Below are 17,337 nucleotides of genomic sequence, written 5' to 3'. Positions count from 1 at the left end.
CAACTGGATCCTGAATTTCTCTGTCTCTCTTTGTCTCTGTCTCTTTGTCTCTTCCAGCCCTCCCTCCCTCCCTCCCTCCCTCCCTCCCTCCCTCCCTCCCTCCCTCCCTCCCTCCCTCCCTCCCTCCCTCCCTCCCTCCCTCCCTCCCTCCCTCCCTCCCTCCCTCTCTCCCTCCCTCCCTCCCTCCCTCCCTCGTATGTGAGGGTCTTAGTGTGAATCCACTCAGCAGTGTACATGTTCTTAAGCAGACTAGAGATTTCCTTTCCCCTCTCTAGAGTGGAGGCAGTTGCCGTTGGACCCACTCCTCCTCATCCCCAGACCCAGGGACACGTCACGTTTGTCGGGCGCAGCCTCTCGTGTAATCCCCCCCCTCTCCAGCAGATTTCCCCTTATTACCCAGTCCCATCACACACTGTGAGAAAGCCACCAGGGACCCCTATTCAGGCGAGGTACCCCGGGTGCGCTTGAGATCAGATCACTCTAGCTAGCTAAAGTGGATCAGTACACACAAACAGTACATGTGTACACACACACACACACACACACACACACACACACACACAGGTGCACACGCACACGAGAAGTCATTGACATACAGTACACAAATGTTGCCATACTGCACACATAAATCTCACAAATATAGAACGTTCAATGCATGGACACATGCTAACACACACACACATGCACCCACGCACGCTCACACGCAAACAAACAACACAAACATATTATTCAACACGCATACACACATTCTCTGATGTATTATGGGCCCTGTGTAGCTCAGTTGGTAGAGCATGGTGCTTGCAATGCCAGGGTTGTGGGTTCAATTCCCATGGGGGGCCAGTATGAAACAAAAAAAATTATGCACTCACTAACTAACTGTAAGTTGCTCTGGATAAGAGCGTCTGCTGAATGACTAAAATGTAAAATGTAAATTATACAATCACACATGACAATGAAATGCCTGCAAATGAAATGGACATTAGGGTGCTGCTAACAGTATAGCTTCAGTCCCTGTCCACATACCGGGCTCCAACCAGTGATCCTCTGCTCACAGACAGACTTGAGCGCCCTCCTTGACAACGTACCAACTGTTTGAGCGATCAAATCTAATTCGATAGCTCCATCGGCGACATTTCAAGCTAGCTGTGGAGTGAGCTTACAGTAAGTTCTTAACTCTGTTACACACACACACTAATGCACTTCAAAACAATACATTTACCTGCAGTGTGAATATATCAGTCTCCTAAGTGTTTCCTAGGGAAATGAAAGACACAAAAGCACAGCATTCATATTCCTGTCATGTCTCTGAGCCACACCAATTACAACACAAACAAACTCATGCACATCATACAGGACTACTCCTACATAGGCATGGGTCCTCAGATCCTCAAAAAATTCTACAGCTGCACCATCGAGAGCATCCTGACTGGTTGCATCACCGCCTGGTATGGCAACTGCTTGGCCTCTGACCGCAAGGCACTACAGAGGGTAGTGCGTACGGCCCAGTACATCACTGGGGCAAAGCTCCCTGCAATCCAGGACCTCTATACCAGGCGGTGTCAGAGGAAGGCCCTCAAAATTGTCAAAGACCCTTGACTGTCTGTGAGTGGTTGCATTTCTCCACCCCATCCCTTAACTGTTTACAGGAACAATGGTGAGGTGGTTGCTCTGTCCCTATACTATAGATTGCCCTTTAACCTTTTGTAGCCTTCTGCCTGGTGTGTTTAACTTGTCTAAAGTATGGTATCTTTAAAGTTATTTTTTTTTTATATGTATTATTTGTATTTTTGTCTAGTTGAGTATATTATTTATATTGCTTTGTCTTGTCTGTGTGTGTGTAAAACTTAATAAACAGAGTTCTCAAAAAAAAAAAAAAAAAATAAATAAAATTGTCAAAGACTCCAGCCACCCTAGTCATAGACTGTTCTCTCTGCTACCGCACGGCAAGCGGTACCGGAGTGCCAAGTCTAGGTCCAAAAGACTTCTCAACAGCTTCTACCCCCAAGCCATAAGACTCCTGAACAGCTAATCATGGCTACCCGGACTATTTGCACTGCCCCCCCACCCCATCCTTTTTACACTGCTGCTACTCTGTTAAGTATTTATGCATAGTCACTTTAACTCTACCCACATGTACATATTACCTCAACTACCTCAACTAGCCGGTGCCCCCGCACATTGACTCTGCAACGGTACCCCCCTGTATATATAGCCTCCCTACTGTCACTTTATTTTACTGTATATATAGCCTCCCTACTGTCACTTTATTTTACTTCTGCTCTTTTTTTCTCAACACTTTTTTTTGTTGTTGTTTTATTCTTACTTTTTTTGTTTAAAATAAATGCACTGTTGGTTAAGGGCTGTAAGTAAGCATTTCACTGTAATGTCTGCACCTGTTGTATTCGGCGCATGTGACCAATAAAATTTGATTTGATTTGATTTGATTTGATTAGAGACTCAACAGCACAGATTGAAATGTAGGGATCGGCGAAATGTCCCCACTTGTCCGAATGTACCTTCTTTTACTATCTTTCTGGTACAGTAGACCTTGACATCTGTCTTCAAGACTGTTGCCCTTACAGCACTTCAGCTTGCTGGTTTCCTTGGAAACCCCATACTGTGTACTGTAGCAAATATCATCCTCATATGGATCGATTATGTGCTCATCCAAATGGTAGCATTATTTTGTAGTGTAGCATAGTCTTCCGACAGGTGGTGTCACTCCTGCATGAAGCTATAATCCCCGACAGTGCAGACAAAAGTCACGCTATGTGAGACAAGGCAATGGTACTGTAGTGAATGTGACTCACTTCAAACTTCCTGAAATGACTGCATCAACTAGACTAGAAGAGAGTACAGACGTGACTCAGACAGTACAGTACACACTGTCTTAGTGAGTCATAATGGATTCTACCTTAATACATTTATAATGATTTGCTGTCAGAGAATCATGCTTATGGACAATAATAATGAACAACTCACAGAACGGCTTTTGCTTAGGGCGATAGTCGACAGATGATTTTCAATATCTTAACTTCTATTGGGAGATAAGAAATATTGTATTCTCTTCGGACTAACTCTGTGTGTCTGACCCTACTTTATTAAGAAGTAAAACAACTTTGGAAAGTAATATTCTCACATTCAAACCTAGGAATTAATAAATAAAATAGAAGATATATTAATAAGCTAATTTGGACTTGTGCTCTTGTAGAACTATTCTGAAACTGACAGAACCGCAAAGGAAGAGACAAGCTACTTAAATTCCTAAAGCCTTAGTATTAACCTTAAATTCACACTGCACTTGAGCACAAGTGCTGAATCTTAGACAGCATTTCTTCATTCTCCTGCGATGCCTCAGAGTCTCAATGTTTTCTATACATCTATAATTTATAAACAGGCCCAAATCAGGCCTCTTTTGTACTGTATGTGATGAATTCTATACTTATTCCGTCCTCAGAAGTTTCTTCAGTAATGTTTACCGTGTAGGAGAATGCCCAATTGGGCTGCCTCTGCAGCTCATTAAGATAGGCAAGATGAAGACACACAGAGAACACCAGCATTAGACGTGCACTGCTCTAGAACATATAGAACCTTCTTGAAGGGCCATACTGTGAAGTGAGACAGTTAACCCTTTGTGGTTAAGTTATGTAGTCAAAGCATGAAAGAAACAGGGTTCAGGGTAGATTGGGGATACACTCTTGGCTGGTTTGTGTACTTCTTAATGTTGTCGGTTGGCAAAGTAAAAGCTTTCTATCTCCCCTGAGGCGCAACAGCCTTGGCTTGTAAACTGTTTAGAATTTTACACTAATTACTTCCTTTGAATGTTTTTTGAATGTTTTTTGGAGGAAAACTTATTAATTAGCTTTTGAAAACAAACCACACATTTTTCCAAGGAGAATTCATGTACGATAAGGTTTTCGTTTTTGCTTTCAATCTAAGATATGCCAATCCAAAATGTGTAATATTCTAACAAGTTGATAACCTCTTCCTGTCCTGTGCTACCCACTGGGCACACACCTGGTTGAATCAACGTTGTTTCCACGTCATTTCAATGAAATTACATTGAACCAACGTGGAACAGATGCCCAGTGGGTATTGGCATCGTCTGCATGATACTGTACCTGCATTGCAATGGAAGTAACGTTATACCACCGCTAGCTATGGGATTTTATCTACATACTTAGATTTGTTATTGAACCTTTTCATTAACTGTTACCTATGTGATGTAATCTGTATCCCTGACAACTGTGCTATCATTACGCCATAAGTCATAATCAAGGGCTAGTATTTCATGTTACTCATGCAGCTCATGCCATTACATGCCTTTCTGTCACATCAGACATAACAGAGATGCTGTTTATACATCTCAAACGGTGCATGTTTTGTGGTTGACCTCATGCTAACGTTCTCCCACTGAATTCCAACACAAAGCCTGGATGTTTGTCTTCCAGTGTAGGGGAAGGAGGGAGGGGTGGAACCATCGCCCTTCTGAGAATGTGCCCATCCGTGTTGCCGCCTGCATCTGTCCACCTTTCCCTTCGGTCCCGATGGCGATGGGATCTTATCTGGTTTCCTGTGCGGTCGGCCTGTCTCTCAGATAGCAGACCAGGGCCGTTAGTGGTGCTCCGGGTAGGGATAATGGATGACGACCGTGCTCTCTCCGTCCCAGACAGGACACGGTGTCAAAGCACCTCCTAGCACTAGCCTAGCGCTGCTGGCACTCACAGCACCATTGTTTGTGTTTGTTGTGCCTGGGTCTGCTAGATATGGTGGTTGGAAGGGGGGGGGGGGTATCTGCAGACATACTGTAGCCCAGTGTATGTGTGTGTGTTCGTTGAAGGATGACAAAGCAGCGTTACTACTGACCACATTTGGTAACACAGTTGTTGGATGGCTCCGATTAATGATGCGTCATGGGAGTAGGAGTTGTAGGAGATTTACTGGTGGTACAGACAGGAACAGGGCTCTCTCTCTCATTCTGGTAATTAGTCTGGATATGTCTAGGGTTGTTTGTTTTTTCTCTCATAGAGGGTTCAGAAAGAACGTTAGTCACACAGTCAGTTGGTTTGCCCTTCAAAATGGATGAATTCCATCATCATCATACACGTCAGTAACATCTGAAGGATTAGACTTGTAGACGCATTCGGAAACCCAGAATGCACTGTATCTCCTTAAACTCATCAGAATGAACAAAAGGGGTTTAACGTTTTATTTATTAGTAGCATTTCATCTTACTCTGTATAATAATGATTTAATAATCCCCTCTTTCTCCCAGCGATAATCTCATCAACCCTTAATCTTCGTTCCCTATTCCAACTCAGCGAAGCAGGCCTGCATTAGTGCTTGAAACTAATTCAATTATATCAAACAAAAGCGTTTTGGTAAACGAGGGTAATTCGAATAGGGTGCAATTTGGGACGCAGCCTGTGAAAGCACCAAACCCATTATAACCAGAGCCCTGGTCAATAGTAGTGCACTATGTAGGGAATAGGGTGCTAATTTGGACGGCCCCGCAGGCTTTGGCCACAGGGCAGAAACTCTACAGTGGCTTCACACTAAATTGAGTTTGATTAGGATTAACCCTTTAATGTCTTATTAGGGAGTGATTTGAGCTAAATGCTAAATGCTTTTCTCTTCCTAATCATATTTATTTCCCCGTTAGCTGTAGCTGTGTCATCAAAACACAATTAGTAATCAGAGTTTTGGCATCTAGTGCAATGTACACACAGGGGGGCTGCTATTGTTATTTTCTTTCGACAATGTCATCTCTGTTCTGTGTTCGTCTATGGAACATTTAGGGTGTGTGCGTCTATGTCCGTGCCTGTGTGTCCGTGCTTGAGCGTGCGTATCTCTGTATATCTAATTATGATGTGCTTCATTAAATCCATTCTTTATCATTTGCAGATCGCCACGACCACCTTGAGGACACGCTACTGCCCAGTCACAACTGGGCCCAGTGGGTTGGCATGCCAACGAACACCGTAAGGCTTTGTGTTGCTGTTTATGTGTCTGGTAGTCTGATCCTACAACAGAGCTTGAAGCAATTTAAAATCCAATTTGATACATTCATACGAACAAGATTGGCATAAACCCGCGTTATATTCTCATTACCCCTGTTGCTGCTTTCGGGATAGGAATTAAATGACATAAACTACATTGAGATTGTATTGCTTGTGTTTTGATTACCTACATTAAATAAGTATGAAAGTAAAAACAGCCTGTTTAAATTAAACATGCTGATGTCAAAATAAAAGACGTTGACTGTGTCCCAAATGGTACCCTATTCCCTACATAGTGCACTACTTTTGACCAGAGCCCTATGGGGAATAGGGTGCCATTTGGGACACTGTCATTGAGTCATACAGCCGGTATTGATCAGGACAATCTGTCGCATTGACCGGATTACATTTGCCATTTGATTCTTTTTCAATTATCTCTGCTTTTCATCACTCTTTCTCTGTGTGTGTGTGTGTGTGTGTGTGTGTGTGTGTGCGTGTTACAACAGGAAAAGCAAGGGGAAAACCTCCTTGAACAACAATTCCAACCTAGATGCTGATAGATGACTGCAATAAATGAGCTCATTTGAAATAATGGCCACTCTCCCAACCCCCCCCACCACGATGTCACACCCCAGACACTGTATAGCTCTGGGAATTGTTTGTTTGTTTGTTTGTTTGTCCTGTTTGACTTTGACTCTTCATCCGTGATGCCACTGTTGTCTCATTGTGGCTATCCTTATTTAAACTTCTTAGTGTCCGTGTGTGTGTGTGTACGTGTGTGTGTGTGTGCGTGTGGATGGCATTTTCCCCCAAGTTAACTTTGTTCCAATAACTGATGAATACGGGTTGGAGAGAATTCTATTTGTGGCACTTAGGATTCAGAGAGGCTCACTGCAGGGAGTCCAGTTGATAACATACCACGGGGATTCAATCATACATAATGATTTGAGGCTGAGATAAGGTGAGTGAAGTGCTCTTCAGTCGATCTGTCCAGAGTTCGGCTGTGTTTGCGTACTGATGTAATTTTTCAAACTGAATTGATGTTTTGATGGCAGCAGTTCCATATCTCATACTTATTATTATCCATATGAAACTGAAATGACCCTTGTTATTTGGGGACTATTGTTTATATTACCAGTACCCAACACTGTATCCTGAAAATGTTTTGATCTGGAGTGAACATTTTTCTTGGTTTGTAGTTCTCAATGTTATATATATATATATATATATATATATATATATATATATATATATAGTATATCCATCCAATATATGAGATTTTTTTTTTATCCTATATTTTACCAGGTCAGTCTCATTGAGATTAAAAATCTATTTTACAAGAGAGACCTGGCCAAAATCTGTGATTTTTTTAAGGAAGGAAGGAAGGAAAGGAAGGAAAGACAAAGAAGGAAGGAAGGATACATGTTAAAAGTATTGGAACAGGCCCATGGTATTAGATTAATATCCATCCCCTATTGGCTGATTGGCCTATTGATTATTGATTATTTGTTACTCTACCCATTCTTGAGTAATTTGTGTTAAAGTGTTTATGTGAAATAAATGTTTTATGTCATTGCATTTTTGGATCCTAAGAACTTGACAGGCTTGTACATTCATTGTTAAGACAGCCAGAAAAACAGCTGGGACATCAACAGCTTGAACAGACATTACTTTCCAACCCAAATCAGAACTAACCCTTATTTCTCTCTAAACTCCTTCTTCCAAGGTTTGAGTGACCGGTCAGTCTATAGCAATTCATTCTACTGCATTGCCATACAAAGCTATTATAATGGTTTGGTTTAAAGCTGTGTTATCTTTTGATTCATGAATCTCAAAAGGTGAAAGGAGATAACAGTAATTGGAACTCTGTGGTATAGCTATAGCATTCCCAGGATGTATCCTAAATGGCTCCCATCAAAAGTAGTGCACTATATAGGGAATAGGGTGCCATTTGGGAACAAAACCCTTCTGAATCACAGTGCTTACAGCTAACAGTCCTCCTGTTTGTACAATACACTGCAGGCTGCATTGGATCACTGCTTAGAACCCATCTCACACGAAGTCTATTCACAAACCCTAGAAAGCTATGGCCTTTGGCTTTCACCTGGAATTGTTTATTTACATGTATGTCTTAGGAAAAAACACTTTTCAACCCATATGATCTTGGACATAAAAGTATAATAAACCATCAAAATATGATTATGTCATAGTGAATTAATGATGTGAATGAATAAGCCTTTTCATACTTTATAATATGTCCATATATAGTTACAGTTTTAGGAACATCTACCCAATATATTTTTGTTCTAAGGGTATGCCATGTGTCTGCCTCCTACGTAAAATAAAGTTTGACAACCATACAAAGTTACTTCTTTACTTATTTTAGGATTAAGGGAGTGCATTTATCGTACAACTATGAAAGTGATGTATTTAAATCTGCCTGATCGAGAGGAATCTGGAGCGTCCTCAGCCATGTCTGTCGTGACCATAGAGATAGATAGAGGACTCATCTTTATATCTGTGCCTTTATAACACCTGTGACTGCATGGGCAGCGCCATTGAGGCTACAACCCATAGGAATCCCCACCCAGTTGAGTACTTTGATTACTTTAAAATGGCAGAAGCCCTCAATGGCGCTGCCCATGCTGTTAAAACAGCCTTTTGGCCACTAGAGGTCTCTATCATTCTCCATGGTCTTGAGAGCGTTGATCTGGAGGAATGGTTTTCTAAGGACCTCCTTTGACGAGATGCGGCAGAGACCTGACATGATGGGGTGTAATGACACAGCCGACCACCGGATGCAGCCAAATACACGTTTATTCGACAGCGTAGCTTCTGAGTTTCCTAGAACTGTCTGGGTTCTTGTATTGACTTGGTGGGAAATGAATAAAATAGGAAATGTAAATATATTATCTGTAATTACCAGTAAATCTAGTGATCGATTTTGAGTACTGTAGTCTTAAGAACGCTCTACCAAGTGGGTAAACAGCTTCCAGAAAGAGGAGTTGTATTCGAACCAGGGGTTGGGAACCAAAATGATTTTCCAAAAGTTTCGTTCTGAACAGAACCATAATTTTTTCCGTTCCACTGTTCTGACCTGCAAAATAAAGTTCTGAACCTCAAAAAAAGTATTGGCTAATGTCGTTCCTTTCTTGTTATGACATGCGTTATCTGAATTAGGTCTAGAGATTTATAACTACGGAGGAGCGGCTTCTATGGAGGAACTTTGAATGTCTTTGAACTTCCGAGAGTTGGCTTAACGTTGGACCAGAGCTTGCTTGCTAGCTAGCTAGCTAACAAGCTTGTGTGTGCAGAGCGATAACAGAATTAAAAACACGTCCTACCTTTTCGTAGTTAATAAATCCAATGTGAGACTTGCTAACTGTAGTATCCATAACTAGCATTGAAAAAGTGATTCCATTCTTCTCTAATTAAAAATTAGAATCAGGCTTGTAACATCAGTAGGTTACAGTAGCCTAAGCTTCGGAGGCGGAGGGGCAGGTTGACTACTCACGCACACACACTGGCAAAGATTTTCAGCTGGCAGGTAGACACTGGAATACGTTTCTGAATGACCGAGTGAGATCCTTGTTGCATTTTTTTGTGGGACAAAACAAAATGCCTGGAATATAAAATAACATTATTAACCGGTTATGTTCCGGAACAGTATAGATCACTTTCGTTCCTGGTTCTGATTCTGTTCCTCAAAAAATTTGATTATTTCCCTGTTTTCTGTTCTGTTCCCTGAATATCTTTATTTTGTAACATTTTGTTATTCAAATGTTTGAATGTGTAAAGATGAAATTCCAAGAAGTGTATAAATTATGAATTATTTGCTTATATTGCAGAGGTAGGAAACCCTGGTTCTAGAGTGTTGCAGGTACTTCAGTTTTTTGTATATTGCCAGTCCCTTCAGGATTTTGCAATTCTGCAACTCAATATTAGGGAGGTGTTCCTAATGTTTGGTATACTCAGTGTATTATGCAAGGGGTTCAAATCTGACATATCACCGGACTATTACCTCATAAAACAGTCAAATCATCGCAATATTATCATATAAAACTGACTGATCACTGCACTACAAAAAGATGGCTTGCAATTTCAACCAATCACCTCACATTTACTGCATAATATTCTTAAAACAAGCCAAATGTCAACAATCTTTTTCCCTCATCAACACATTTTTGTGACAAATTTGCCTGCAAATATATATAAAAAAATTGCTGCGAAATCCAAGAGGGACTGATACGCACTTTAAGTGTCTGGTTTATTTATCAATTGCTGTGAATGTGTTCTACAATTGTAGTGTAAAACTGTACAGTCACATGTTGTTACTGTTAAATTGTAGGACAACCTCATGGGGCTGAATTTCTCAGCTGGTCATATGTATAAGGGTTTAATTTTATAAAAATGTTTTGATATTTTGTGGATTGTGTTTTATAAGTGTACCATGAGGCACGTTTGGTGTTTGATCATGTTGTGTTATCTCTTCAGGTGAAATCCTTCATGACGATTTTATAAGTAGTTTAAGGGCTCGATTCAATCCGTAGCACAGAAGATCTGCGTTATAGCACGGTTGACATTTAAACGTCATTTTCCGATTGAGCCGACATATGCAGTGTTCAGCTTGAATGCAGTCTCTGCAAAAGCGGTAACATTAACTTTCAATGTCAATTGCGCTGCAACGCAGATCTTCTGTGCTACGGATTGAATCGAGCCCTCAATGTTCGAGCTAGATCTGGTAACTGTTTATATCCTGGTGATTGGCTGAGTAGATCTGATTAATCTGAAGCAATGGAGGATGACTAACTCACCTGACATCAATTAGTCATTAAGGGGCCGATTCAGACTTAGGAAATGTACGCCCTCTTTATGCACGCCTTTCCTATGCTCTTCTCATTAGTATTCAGACTTACCTTATGCAGGTGCGTAACGTGCTCTGGAGGTGTGGCTCCCTTGCGCACACTGAATAAATGTAATTCAACTGCTAAAAACCGTTTTCATTCAATAGGGTTTTCAGTACATTTATGTTAAGCCATCAATTTAAATACAGTGTACCTTTAATTAGAATTTGGTCGACAGACTCGCTAGAATATGTCGAGAGAATGGGTTCAGAATATGAAGGATCAATTAAAAAAGCCATATAAATATATGCATATTCGTCTCCGTTTCAGCACCAATTGGTAAATAAAAAAATACTGATCTTATAGGCAATTTAGAGTATTTATGAATCATAAAAAAAACTGGTTTGGAGAGCCTTTACACATCAAATATATTGATGAATAAAAAATACAGTGGTTTGATTCATCCTGAAAGTTGCCATATTCAATTATTGTTCAAACCATGAAATATTGGAAGGTGTACTTGAACAATAGTCTACCCTAAACCTCACTAATCATGGAACTGTAATTACAACGGTCCAGTCATCATGAACCGTGCGCCAGGCTCCAGGTTTAAAATGCTAAATGTGGTCTGAGTTCTATAATGATTAAAATAGGCTACATGTCCCACATTATTTTAGTCATTTAGCAGACGCTCTTATCCAGAGCGACTTACAGTTAGTGCATAAATATATATATTTTTTCATTCTGGCCCCCCATGGGAATCGAACCCACAACCCTGGCGTTGCAAACGCCATGCTCTACCAACTGAGCTACATCCCTGCCAGCCATTCCCTCCCCTACCCTGGATGAATTGTGCGCCGCCCCATGGGTCTCCCGGTCACGGCCGGCTACGACAGAGCCTGGATTCGAACCAGGATCTCTAGTGGCACAGCTAGCACTGCAATGCAGTGCCTTAGACCACTGCGCCACTCGGGAGACAACGTTAGCCTAATATGATCCACTATTGATAGCCACTCTCTGGAACAACTACATGGAGGTGATAAAGGAAAGAAAGGTAAATGGAATGGAATGATGCAAAATGTAGGCTACAAATTGAAGGAAACTAACACTAAAGTGACAGTTATACATGTAGTGGGAATTACTGACGGTGGCTATCTATAGTGGCTAATATTTAACATGATACAAATTGTAAAAAAAAAAAACGGTGAAAGGCCCGGGCATATAATTAAAATATTCTAGAGCGCATAAATCAAATCGGTAGGTTCGGCTCTACAGAAGCCTATAGCTTGGGTCTCCAAATTTCATCCCCACAAATTATGAAGACATACAATTCTAAATAACGGCACAGCTATTTATAACCTACTTCAGTTTCAATTCAGTTTCATGTTTTAATGTCACATGCACAAGTACAGTGAAATGCCTTGCTTCCAAGTTCTAAACCCAACAATGCAGGAATCAATATCAATGCAGCACTAAAATAACATGAGGACAAAAACACAAAAAATTAAAATATGAAATAAGAACAAGAGAAAGTAAGAAGCTATATACAGGGTCAGTTCCAATACCATATTTACAATGTGCAGGGATACTGGAGTGATAAAGGTAGATATGTATAGGGGTAAGGTGATTAGGCATCAAGATATGCGATAAATAGAGTAGCAGCAGCATAAATTATGATTGTATGTGAGTGTTTGTGTTGAGTCAGTATAAATGTGTGTGCATGTTATGTGTGTGTTGTAGTGTCAGTGTGCGTGAGTGTGCATAAAGATTAAAATAAAAATACAAGGGTCAACTCAGATAGTCCGTGTAGCCATTTTGTTAGCTATTTAGCATTCTTATGTATTGGGGAGAGAAGTTGTTCAGGAGCCTGTTGGTGTCAGACTTGATGCACCGGTACCGCTTGCCGTGCGGAAGCAGAGAGAACAGCCGATGGATTGGGTGGCTGGAGACTGACAATTTTCCGGCCCATCCTTTCACACCGCCTGATATAGAGGTCCTGGTTGGCAGGGAGCTCGGCCCCAGTGATCTACTGGGCTCTCTGCACCACCCTCTGTAGCGCCACGCGATCCAGGGCGGTGCTGTTGCCAAATTAAGCAGTAAGGCAGCCAGTCAAGATGCTCTCAATGGTGCAGCTGTATAACTTTTTGAAGATTTGAGGGCCCATGTTAAACCTTTTCAACTTCCTGAGGGGGAAGAGGCGCTGTCGTGCCTTCTTCACGACTGTGCTCGTGTGAGTGGGACATTTTAAGTCCTTCGTGATTTGGAGACCGAGGAACTTCACTGTGGAAAAGGGGCCAAAATACATTTCATGTTGATATGATATAAAAAAAAATCCCCATATAACTGGTTTCACATCAGTCTCCAGCAATCATAAGGAAAAATCATCTAAAACAATTGCTATTTGTACTTACAGTTGAAGTCGGAAGTTTACATACGCTTAGGTTGGAGTAATTAAAACTTGTTTTTCAACCACTCCACACATTTCTTGTTAACAAACTATAGTTTTGGCCGGTTAGGACATTTACTTTGTGCATGACACAAGTAATTTTTCCAACAATTGTTTACAGACAGATTATTTCACTTATAATTCACTGTATCACAATTCCAGTGGGTCAGAAGTTTACATACACTAAGTTGACTGTGCCTTTAAACAGCTTGAAAAATTCCAGAAAATGATGCCATGGCTTTAGAAGCTTCTGATAGGCTAATTGATATCATTTGAGTCAATTGGAGGTGTACCTGTGGATATATTTCAAGGCCTACCTTCAAACTCAGTGCCTCTCTGCTTGACATCATGGGAAAATCAAAAGAAATCAGCCAAGACCTCCGAAAAAAAATAGTCGACCTCCACAAGTCTGGTTCATCCTTGGGAGCAATTTCCGAATGCCTGAAGGTACCACGTTCATCTGTACAAACAATAGTACGCAAGTATAAACACCATGGGACCACGCAGCCGTCATACTGCTCAGGAAGGAGACGCGTTCTGTCTCCTAGAGATGAACGTACTTTGGTGCGAAAAGTGCAAATCAATCCCAGAACAACAGCAAAGGACCTTGTGAAGATGCTGGAGGAAACAGGTAAAAAAGTATCTATATCCACAGTAAAACAAGTCCTATATCGACATAACCTGAAAGGTCGCTCAGCAAGGAAGAAGTCACTGCTCCAAAACCACCATAAAAAAGCCAGTCTACGGTTTGCAACTGCACATGGGGACAAAGATCGTACTTTTTGGAGAAATGTCCTCTGGTCTGATGAAACAACAATAGAACTGTTTGGCCATAATGACCATCGTTATGTTTGGAGGAAAAGGGGGGTGGCTTGCAAGCCGAAGAACACCATCCCAACCGTGAAGGACGGGGCTGGCAGCATCATGCTGTGGGGGTGCTTTGCTGCAGGAAGGACTGGTGCACTTCACAAAATAGATGGCATCATGAGGAAGGAAAATTATGTGGATATATTGAAGCAACATCTCAAGACATCAGTCAGGAAGTTAAAGCTTGGTCGCAAATGGGTCTTCCAAATGGACAATGACCCCAAGCATACTTCCAAAGTTGTGGCAAAATGGCTTAAGGACAACAAAGTCAAGGTATTGGAGTGGCCATCACAAATCCCTGACCTCAATCCTATAGAAAATGTGTGGGCAGAACTGAAAAAGCGTGTGCGAGCAAGGAGGCCTACAAACCTGACTCAGTTACACCAGCTCTGTCAGGAGGAATGGGCCAGAATTCACCCAACTTATTGTGGGAAGCTTGTGGCAATGCTACCAAATACTAATTTAGTGTATGTAAACTTCTGACCCACTGTGAATGTGATGAAATAAATAAAAGCTGAAATAAATCATTCGCTCTACTATTATTCTGACATTTCACATTCTTAAAATAAAGTGGTGATCCTAACTGACCTAAAACAGGGAATTTTTACTAGGATTAAATGTCAGGAATTGTGAAAAACTGAGTTTAAATGTATTTGGCTAAGGTGTATGTAAACTTCCGACTTCAACTGTACAATCCCATTCTCCAAATGGATTATTAATTGACCTAGCTCTTATCAATTTATACATATGCATGGAGAATTATATTTCTATCAGGAATAGTAGATGTTTTTCCACTTGGAACCGACAGGTGCGTGACCTTATTCATGGTTTCTTCGCGCGTAAAGGTGGTGAAATGATGAAGGAATTAAGTCAAAATGAGAATCTGTGTATCTGTAGACACACCTCCATTCCTGTGATCTCCACCTCAAACGTATAGCTGGTTGGCATATGCATTTTCCCATGCTTAAGTTCAAGGTCAGTGGAAGGAATGGAAGGAAGGAATGAACCTTAAAATAGCCATCACCCACTAAACACCCCAAAGAACTACAATCTCCACATGGCATTGGATAGAAATAGTATTGAACTGAGTGAAGCGGAGTAGGTGTGTATTAAATATATTATCCACACCTACTCAGTTGTAATCTATTTCTATCAATAAAAAGACCCAATGCAACATGCGAGCAAAGCTGATGGATTAATTGAAGTCTGCTGATGTACGGCTCGATTATCAATCTTCTATCATTAGTCACTAGATGAAGCAATTTGTCTTGGACTTGACAGCTTCCATTTTCTCCCAGCGTTAATCGAGGCAATGGCCTTTTGAGTCTCTTGATGAATTCCCCCACTCAAACGGAAAAACACAAATGATTACGCTATAGCTTCTAGATTTTAGTGATTTTTTTTTTTCTTCATAAAGATAATTTCGATTTCTGTCACTCTCCCTGAAGTTCTACTGGTTGGACTTCTGTCACTCTCCCTGAAGACAAAGTGCTACTGGTTGTGGCGATGTGTGTTATTGGCACTGCATTGAGTATGACAAACATTAGGAACACCTACCTAATATTGAGTTGCACCCCCTCCTTTTGCCCTCAGAACAGCCTCAATTTGTCGGGGCATGGACTCTACAAGGTGTCGAAAGTGTTCCACATGGATGCTGGCCCATGTTGACTCCAATGCTTCCCACAGTTGTGTCAAGTTGGCTGGATGTCCATTGGGTGGTGGACCATTCTTGATACACACGGGAAACTGTTGAGCTTGAAAAACCCAGCAGCGTTGCAGTTCTTGACACAAACCGGTGCGCCTGGCACCTACTACCATACCCCATTCAAAGGCACTTAAATATTTTGTCTTGCCCATTCACCCTCTGAATGGCACACATACACAATGCATGTCTCAATTGTCTCAAGGCTTAAAAATCCTTCTTTAACCTGTCTCCTCCCCTTCATCTACACTGATTAACAAGTGACATCAATAAGGGATCAAAGCTTTCACCTGGATTCACCTGGTCAGTCTGCCATGGAAAGAGCAGGTGTTCGTAATGTTTTGTAAACTCAGTCTTTTAAGTAAATATTATTCATTAATACCACAAACCTGGGACATCGAAGAGCACCATATGAACTATTATCACTATCCGAGGGCGTATGTATATAATTGAGTATAATATCACAGGCAATATCTACTTGACAAAACGGTATCTCTATCCTCAAGGCTTCTTTGTAAACACGGAGTTGTGAGAAGCTCAAATATCATACATATTTTTTAAATATTTTATTTATTAAAGCTTACATCATATCACTTAACTTTTGTTCTTACTCTCTTTCCTCAATATTTTGGTAAACAGAAGATCAAATATTTGTTTTACTAAAGCTAACTTCACTCAATATCATATCACTATACCAGACAATATTACATCATCTGGCTACATAACTATCCACTCCTTCCACCCCCCTTAGTGTCATCAATTAGATATGAGCGCGACAGGTATTCTTTTCCCATCATCTCTCACTCTCACCATCACTCTACCTCTCCAAACTGTCACTGAAAGTACCGAACCTACGGTTTTCCTGTCAAAGGTCTGAGAGGGACACACACACACACACACACACACACACACACACACACACACACACACACACACACACACACACACAGTGTGTGACCAGACCGAGAAAAGCCCGGGTCTTCTTCATGAGCAGGAAACATTGCGTAATGTACTCCTCTTGGCAGGTGCATCACTCCCTTGTTTTGAAAAAGCGAAAGCTGGAGCGAGAGAAGAGGATGGCCAGAGGAAAAAAAGAGGAGTGTCTATTTCCCCTGTCAGATGGCTCCAGCGAGGTAGGCTAAGCTAGGCTACATCATTCCACTCTGTGCTTTTGTCGTATCGGGTGAATGCTGGCAATTATTGCTGATAAACAAAGGAGTCCGCTCATACTGAACTTTGATCATAAGGTTTATTCATATCACAAGCTTTCAGCATAAGTTACAGGTGACATGCCCACCCGGAGAGCGACGCCTCAGATTGCAATGGCCGCTCTGACTCCCTCTTTGTCTTGCTCATACTTATAAACAATGCAAACAGATGGGTTGCTCCCTCTTCTGGCCAATCACCAGTCTCCCCTGGGGCGTCACCCTCCAAAACGGCTACATTTGAACTAAGATAAACATCCTCTGGTTCCATTAA

The sequence above is a fragment of the Coregonus clupeaformis genome, chromosome 3 (assembly GCF_020615455.1).
Source record: "Coregonus clupeaformis isolate EN_2021a chromosome 3, ASM2061545v1, whole genome shotgun sequence".
NCBI lineage: Eukaryota > Metazoa > Chordata > Actinopteri > Salmoniformes > Salmonidae > Coregonus > Coregonus clupeaformis.
The sequence above is the reverse complement of the archived record's forward strand: the minus strand, read 5'-3'. Positions refer to the sequence as shown.